Source organism: Crinia signifera, chromosome 2 (genome assembly GCF_055691185.1).
Source record: "Crinia signifera chromosome 2, ASM5569118v1, whole genome shotgun sequence".
Lineage (NCBI taxonomy): Eukaryota > Metazoa > Chordata > Amphibia > Anura > Myobatrachidae > Crinia > Crinia signifera.
Window position 1 is genome coordinate 376,862,396 of NC_139218.1, and position 8,439 is coordinate 376,870,834.

The following is an 8,439-nucleotide window of genomic DNA, read 5'->3' on the forward strand; positions in this document are numbered from 1 at the left end:
ACATATGAGGCATTGCCATACTCGGGAGAAATTGGGGCACAGATTTTGGTGTGCTTTTTCTCCTTCATACCTTGTGAAAATGAAAAAATTTGAGCCAGAACTGCATTTTTGTGTAAAAAATGTAATTTTTCATTTGCACAGCCCAGTTGTATCAAAATTGGTGAAACCCCTGGGGGTTTGAAATGTACACTATACCCCTAGTTGAATTCCCTGAGGGGTGTAGTTTGCAAAATGGGGTCACTTGTGGGGGGGTTCCACTGTATTGGTGCTTCGGGGGTCTTGCTAATGCGACATAGCACCCACCAACATTCCACCAGAATCTGTGCTGCAAACCCCAAATATCACTCCTTCCCTTCTGAGTCCTGCCATTTTTTGGTCACACATGAGGCATTGCCGTACTCGGGAGAAATTGGGGCACAGATTTTGGTGTGCTTTTTCTCCTTCATACCTTGTGAAAATGAAAAATTTTGAGCCAGAACTGCATTTTTGTGTAAAAAATGTAATTTTTCATTTGCACAGCCCAGTTGTATCAAAATTGGTGAAACCCCTGGGGGTTTGAAATGTACACTATACCCCTAGTTGAATTCCCTGAGGGGTGTAGTTTGCAAAATGGGGTCACTTGTGGGGGGGTTCCACTGTATTGGTGCTTCGGGGGTCTTGCTAATGCGACATAGCACCCACCAACATTCCACCAGAATCTGAGCTGCAAAATCCAAAAATCACTCCTTCCCTTCTGAGTCCTGCCATGCACCCAAATGGTATTTTTTGGTCACATGTGAGGCATTGCCGTACTCGGCAGAAATTGGGGCACAGATTTTGGGGTGCTTTGTCTCCTTCATTCCTTGTGAAAATGAAAAATTTGGAGCCAGAACTGCATTTTTGTGTAAAAAAATTAATTTTTCATTTTCACTGCCCAGTTGTACCACAATTGGTGAAACCCCTGGGGGTTTGAAATGTACACTATACCCCTAGATGAATTCCCTGAGGGGTGTAGTTTGCAAAATGGGGTCACTTGTGGGGGGGTTCCTAACTTTTAGCATCTTATGGTGCCTAGAAACCTACATGGTGCCTAAAAAATAATCTCATAAAAAGGAGGCTCCAAAATCAAGAAGGTGCTCCTTCTATTATGAAGCCTGTGGTTTGGTCAACGTGCACACTAGGGCCACATATAGGATATTTATGAAAACAAAAGAATTGGGGGAATCAATTTTTAGTCACATTTCTCTAGTAAAATCTATTGTGTTCCTTAGAAAAATGTATTAAAATTGCAAATCTGCAAAAAAAATGAAATTTTGAAATTTCACCTACACTTTGTTTTAATTCCTGTGAAACACCTAAAGGGTTAACAAACTTCCAAAATGCTGTTTTGAATACTGTGAGGGGTGCAGTTTTTGAAATGGCATCATTTATGGGGGTGTCTCACATACAAGTCCCTCAAAGTCACATCAGAACTGAACTGGTCCCTAAAAAAATCAGTGTTTGAAATTTTCTTGAAAATTTGAAAATTTGCTATTCATATTGTAAGCCTCCTAGTGTCCAAAAAAATTAAAAGGAAGTTGAAATAATGATGGAAACATAAAGTAGACATATGGTCTATGTTAGTTATTAACTATTTTGAGTGGTATGATTATTTGTCTCACAAGCAGAAAATTTAACATTTTGCAAATTGCTAAATTTTCCATTTTTTTACGACATTTTGGTATTTTTCACAAAAAAACACAGACTGTATCGACCCAAATTTACCACTAACTTGAAGTACAATGTGTCACGAAAAAACAATCTCAAAATCACTGGGATAAGTAAAAGCAAAAAAAAGTTATCCCCACTTAAGTGAGACATGTCAGATTTGAAAAAAAGGGCTCTGTCAGGAACGCAAAAACTGGCTCTGTCAGGAAGGGGTTAACATTGTTCCCTATGTAAAATCGGGTAAATTGGGCCATTTAACATTGTTTCCTATGTAAAATCGCGGTAATCGCGTCGGTCGCATTGAAAAAAAGGGCTCTGTCAGGAAGGCAAAAACATGCTGTGTCAGGAAGGGGTTAAAGCCCGGAACACGACTTTTTCTACAACAATACCATTCGTACACATTCGTAATCGGTCGTAGGTAAAATACGAATACGAATTTTTAGGTTTTCCATATTAGTAAATTTCCCCCGATTTCTCCAGCGCTCGCAGATCAGACACCTCTATGGTGTCTCTGATCTATGAGCGTCCTGTGCGGGAAGCAGGCGCGCAGCTGACAACCCCTAATGTCAGCTGCCCGCCCCCCGCACCCAACTATGCATGAGAACTATGGGCTATGCCCCCCCCCCCCCCTAAATCTCTCTGCACATTTTACATCTGCCCCCCTGCAGTGCACATGGTTTTGTCCATTTGAGAAGGAATTTGCCAGAAGGAGTGAACCCGAATAACCCCCTATATTCACTTTGATCTAGGTAAGGGTCTCTTTCTTCAAATGAGCCTCTGCTGGGATTGGGTCAGTAAATAACATCAGTATGGCAGTATGACAGCTGCGGGTGTAGAGGAAGCAGCACAATCACTGTATGCCACAGTGGAATCCACATGTAAAACAATACAAAAAACATCAACTTTATTTAATACTTAAAAAAGAGCGCAGAGAGCCCCGCGAGGGGACGCGGATAACTTCACATGTATTCAGCGTCCCCTCGTGAGGCTCGCTGCGCTCGCCACGCTTCGGGCTCGGTGGCTCGCTGCGCTCGCCACACTATATAAAATCAACTCCGCACCGACGTGGATAGTGGGGGTATGAAAAGGTCGGAGGACATGTACCGCCGCCACACTTCGGGTTGGCATTGATAGTGGGGTGGCGTTAACAATGGGGGTGCATTTAACATAGTAATCACCCATCAGGGTGCCTGTACAATTAGAAATCGCATCGCTTCGCATGCCATTGTAATGGCATGCGATGCGATATTAAAATTGTACAGTGCGGCTCTTAGGACCCGAAAATCGGGTCCCATCGCATACCACTAATTAAGGCATGCAATGGTATGTGATGGGCACCGTGCTAGGAAACAAGTACCACTTTATTTAATACGTAAAAAAAAATATATATATACAATCTAATTTAAATACTCTAAATATAGCGTATTTCACACGTGTAAAGGTGCTTTCTCTGTAAAACATGTAGAATAATAGTAATATATAAAAAGCCAATTCAGATGCACTTACCTAGACCCTGAGGAACGCATGCTCGTCCTTCTTTCTCTCGTTCATCTGTCTCCATTCATTTGACGTCTTTGTGCAGCCATGAAATTATAATACATCCATTGTATAACATTATATCTGCCTGCATTCTATATGGAAGAATTCATTGACCTTTAACCTATGAGCTATGAGCTGCGTGGAATACAGCTACCGAATTATGCCTTTATTCCCCATCTCCGACAATTACTGTGTAATGACAATGATTTATTTTTATTTTTAAACAAAGCCAGTTTTTTTTCCTTCTTATTAATTTGCTAAGCATGGCTTGTGTTTGTTTAGTCGCCGTTGATTAGATCAATCACAAGAGATGAGTTAAGTATTCTGTAATAATGGGGAAAGCATCTTTGTTTTGCTTGCGTGAAAGGACAATGCAAGATCGCAAACAAAGGAAATGAAATGGAATATATAACCCCAGCTATGCCTTCTTAATTAACCTTAACTTTGAGTGCCGAGTGAATTGTCAAAAAATGGTGTGAAAATTGGCAAGCAAACATATTTATTAATCATAATGACCTGTAATATTTGCCTTATATACAGATGGAGTGCCTCTCAGCCAGCACTAGGAATCGCCAGGCACCCCCATTGGCAATGCCACCCCCACTATCAACGTCAACCCGAAGCGTGGTGGGATGTGGGACCATTTGTAGACAACAAGTAGATAGACAGCCATTAGGTCGACACCATTAGTTCGGCAACTCAATAGGTCGACATGCTTTTAGGTCGACATACCATTAGGTCGACATGTCATTAGGTCGACATACCATTAGGTCGACACTGCCATTAGGCCGACAGTGTCTAGGTCGACAGTCAAAGGGTCGACATGGTTTTTTTCACAGTTTTTTGGCCGAAATGTCGACACAGTCGACATGGACACAGTTTGAAGTGAACCGCAGCCCCTCGCATCGCTCGCTTCGCTCGCAATGCTTCGGACACGGTGCCTCGCTGCGCTTGGCACACTATTTTATTCTCCCACCACGCCCTAGTGGATAGTAGGGCATGAAATACCGCCTGTCGGCACATGTCGGCTCAAAAAACAGTGAAAAAAACCATGTCGACCTTTTGACTGTTGACCTAGACACTGTTGACCTAATGTCAGTGTCGACCTAATGACATGTCGACCTAATGGTATGTCGACCTAATGACATGTCGACCTAATGGTATGTCGACCTAAAAGCATGTCGACCTATTGAGTTGTCGAACTAATGGTGTCGACCTAATGGCTGTCTATCTACTTGTTGTCTACAAATAGTCCGGATACCAGCGTGGTGAGCGCAGTGAGCCTGCGAGGGGCGGCGGTATGCGTCCTCTGACCTTTTCATTCCCCTCACTATCCACGTCGGCGTAGAGTTTGTTTTAGATAGTGTGGCGAGCGCAGCACGCCCGCCAGGGGACGCAAATTACTTAACATGTATTCTGCGTCCCCTCGCACGAGCATCTCAAATGCACGCGCATCACCATCAACATGGCGGTGGGAAGCGCTTTCCCTGCTCGTCTCCGCTTCAGGGAGATGGGCAGAGATCGGGGGGAGCTGCAGAGGGCGGCGGAGGCTCCGTCGGAACGGGGCACGTTAGCGTTTCATGCGCGCCCCTTCTGGCGGATGCAGATTCTATTGCCGGGAGCTGCTCCATCTGTAGGAAATGTAATCTTTTCTTACGCAACATTTTCCTGTTTGAATTGATATAACAAATGCGAGCACCGCTGCCATTTTAAGGATATGTTGATTATCTCTTGCAGAGATGTTGGCACTCAAAGGGATAAAAGCATTATTTATTTTTGATGAATGTTAACGATTTCCATTGCTTTGGGTGAACAAAAATATTTTGAAACACACAGACACCTTGATTTTCTCTCTCCATGGTAACGCAGCCTCCCAAGCAGAGCGACAGTACAGTAGAATGATATCTAACTGGAGTGTGTGGATCACGGGGTTGACAGCTCATTGGTGGTCAGTGTCTAGGGGGGAGATTCTCTAAGAATCTCCGCCCCCCTTCGCCGCCCATGGCATTTATAATTATCGCATATGTTCTAACATATGCGATAATTATAGCAAAGGACAGCTCTTGCGTTAAGAGCTGTCCTTTGCGGTGAGAGTCGCCGGGTCCCAGCAGGTCCCGGCGGCTCCCCCCTCCCTCACACACCCGGCGCTGCTGCTGCTGCGCCGGGCTCTCCGCCTCCCTGCACCCGGAAGAGGATCAGTGCAGGGAGGAGGTCACAGGTCCGGGCAGCACTGCGCTGTGCTGCCCGGACACAGGTGAGGGGAGAGGGGGCGATGCGGGGCGGCGGGGGGTCCGTGCAGGGCGGCGGTGGGATGCGGTAGAAGCCCATTGGCTTCTATGGGGCATCGCCAGATTTTTCTGGGGATGCCCCCCGCAGCATTAACCCGGCGGGGGATGCTTCCAGCAGCCCAAAATGCGGTAAAAACCCCGGTAACGGGGTTTTTACCGCATTTCTTGTTTAGAGAATCTCCCCCTAGGTCCACCCCAAAAGGTCAACAGGCAGAAGGTCAACATTGACAAAAGGTTTACGCAAGCAAAAGTTTGACATGGATAATGTTGACACATGGAAAGGTCAACATGGGGTAGGGAGTTTGGATTGCATTGGGCTTGATTCATGACGAGACCACAATCTAAGTGCTCGTGTATGCGCAGATCTTCCGGAGATCGGTAGCGATCTCGGAATTGGGACCATAGACCCCAACTTAATGTATCACTTTGCTCGCACTTTTCGCGTTCCCAATTTGTGCTCCAGGTGGATGAAAAAGTATAAAAAAAAAAAAAAAAGAAAAAAAAAACCATGTCAACCTGTTGTGTGTCGATTATTGCAATGTCAACCATTATACCATGTTGACCTTTTGACCATATTGGCCATATACATGTTGACCATACTAGTCACTGTCGGCTTATCATACAGTTCTCCTTATTATAAGATCACGAATTAGCTAATGTAGGAAATTAGAATTCTTTTCACAGCATCCTTTGTTAATATGAGCTCAGATGTTCCTTGACATTAATAATATAAACCCAACCTCTCATTAAGTGAGCAAGTATTGCATGTCCATAATACACTAAATCAGAGAACAGATGGTGCTTACAGCGACCGTCAGACATCATGTTTATATATAGATATTTATATAGTGCACACATATTATGCAGAGCATTAAAGATATTACTTTGGTAATTTATATCCAGATGCACAACAGAGTGGCTCCTTGTGCCCCCATCCCCCCCCCCCCCACCACCACCTAACCCCCTAGTGCATGACATCATTATGATGCAGAGAGGGAGGGGCCACTAGCATTGGGAAGTGCAGTACTGCCTGGAGCATTAATAGCTGTGCAGACCGTAGGGCATCTGTTTGGAGATTCAACACTCCGGTTGACACTGCAGTGATGCTGGTCCTGGGGGTGGCAACATCACCGGTCCTTGCTTATTGGCTAGCAAGGTGTCATTTTGGTCACCCTGCTAGCCAAAAAACAAGAACCGTAAGTAAGTGACCATTTCCCCCACCCCAGAATCCTGCACTGTGGGATAGAAGCAGTCACACGCTTCTAATTACATCCCTGTCTCTTGGTTTGGTCACTGTAGGTCCTTCCAGTGTCCCTGAAAGCTACACACTGGCCATAGTCACACATACATACATATTATGTAAAGGAATTGACTGCTCTCTCTCGCTATTATCACTGATCAACTCAGAGTGGTGTGTTTCCCGCACACCCAGTCAACATATAGCTAATTATTAAACATATATCTGTGGATCCATTTAATTGTTCTATTTATGATGTCACCAGGATTATTTATTGGATGTGCTACTGTCATAACTCAATGTATAGATACTTCACAAAACATGGAGCCCCTGAATAAGTCACATAATGATGTCATGCTGAGGGGGCGGGGCTACCAGCGACAAGAATTTTAGCACTACCCATGGCATTCCTTGGCAGCAGCATTACTGGCTTCAGTGGTCCTGGAGGCTGTGGTGCACACCACCATCCCGCGTGCATACGACGAAGGGACATTTGTTTTCCATTAATCTTTTGCACTCAGCACGGGCAGGTGTAAAGCCCCATACACACTAAGCAATGTTACAAACAATATAGATGATTTTGGACTTCCTGAGCAATATTATTTGTAATATCCCCCAGTGTGTACACCTAATATTGTTCACAATTTATGTCCTCGCAGGTACATCACGATGCCCTCTGTTGTCTGTCACGCGCAGCTCAATTTCGACTATATAGTCAATGACTGAATGTACGGAGCGGGGACCCAATGATGTCACTGATTGATATCATTCAGTGTATACGCATTATATCGGTTGCCAGCGGAAATAATTGGTCTATTGGTCACAGAGCGTATTGTCTAGTGTGTATAGGGCTTAAGTGCTGATATTGATGTGGATGCTCACAGCCAGTTTGATTATAATAACCATGTATCCATACAGGGGCTGGCATTACCATGGGCTTGTAAACCAGTCTTTGGCTTCTAGAACGACAATGCTATGATCGAGCGTTCTAAGTGGAATGCGTCGAGATAGATGCATAAATAGTCGAAAAGAAACAGGAGAAGAAAAAAGTATTCCTACATGGGGCACGATGGATCAGCTTGTGTTAATTAATGTTGTTTACACATTAATAAAGTGTCCCGAAAAAAAATCAAACATAACTTTTATTAATTTATATTTTAAAACCAGCAAAATATTGAAAGCATAAATAAAAAGTGATATTCGTGAGTGATAAGTGCATACACCAATAATAAAATGTGCTTAAAACAAGTCCGCTATGTGTGTCTTGTAATTCAGGATACTTGCGTACTGTATATAGTTCTAGTACTAATTAGAAAAGGTAACGTATCAGTTGACATTTGGGCTAGTCCAGGGGTTCCCAAACTTTTTGAATCACGGCACCTCGAAGCATCAGAAATTTTTTCGCGGCACCCCTGGGCCAAAGGTTTCTCATGGAGGAAGTCGAAAACAAATTTTAAGTTAAGTAAATTGCATTTATATCTGATCCTTAGGATCAGTTATGTGGTAATGGACAGAATTCACTTCTGTATGTGCACAAATTGACTACTATATTGGACATAAATAACTTGAATTGGTCCTGGACCACCAACCCAGGGCACCCCTGCAAGTCCCCCAAGGCACTCCAGGGTGCCACGGCACACAGTTTGGGAATCACTGGGCTAGTCTATATTATGGACTCAATCATTTAGG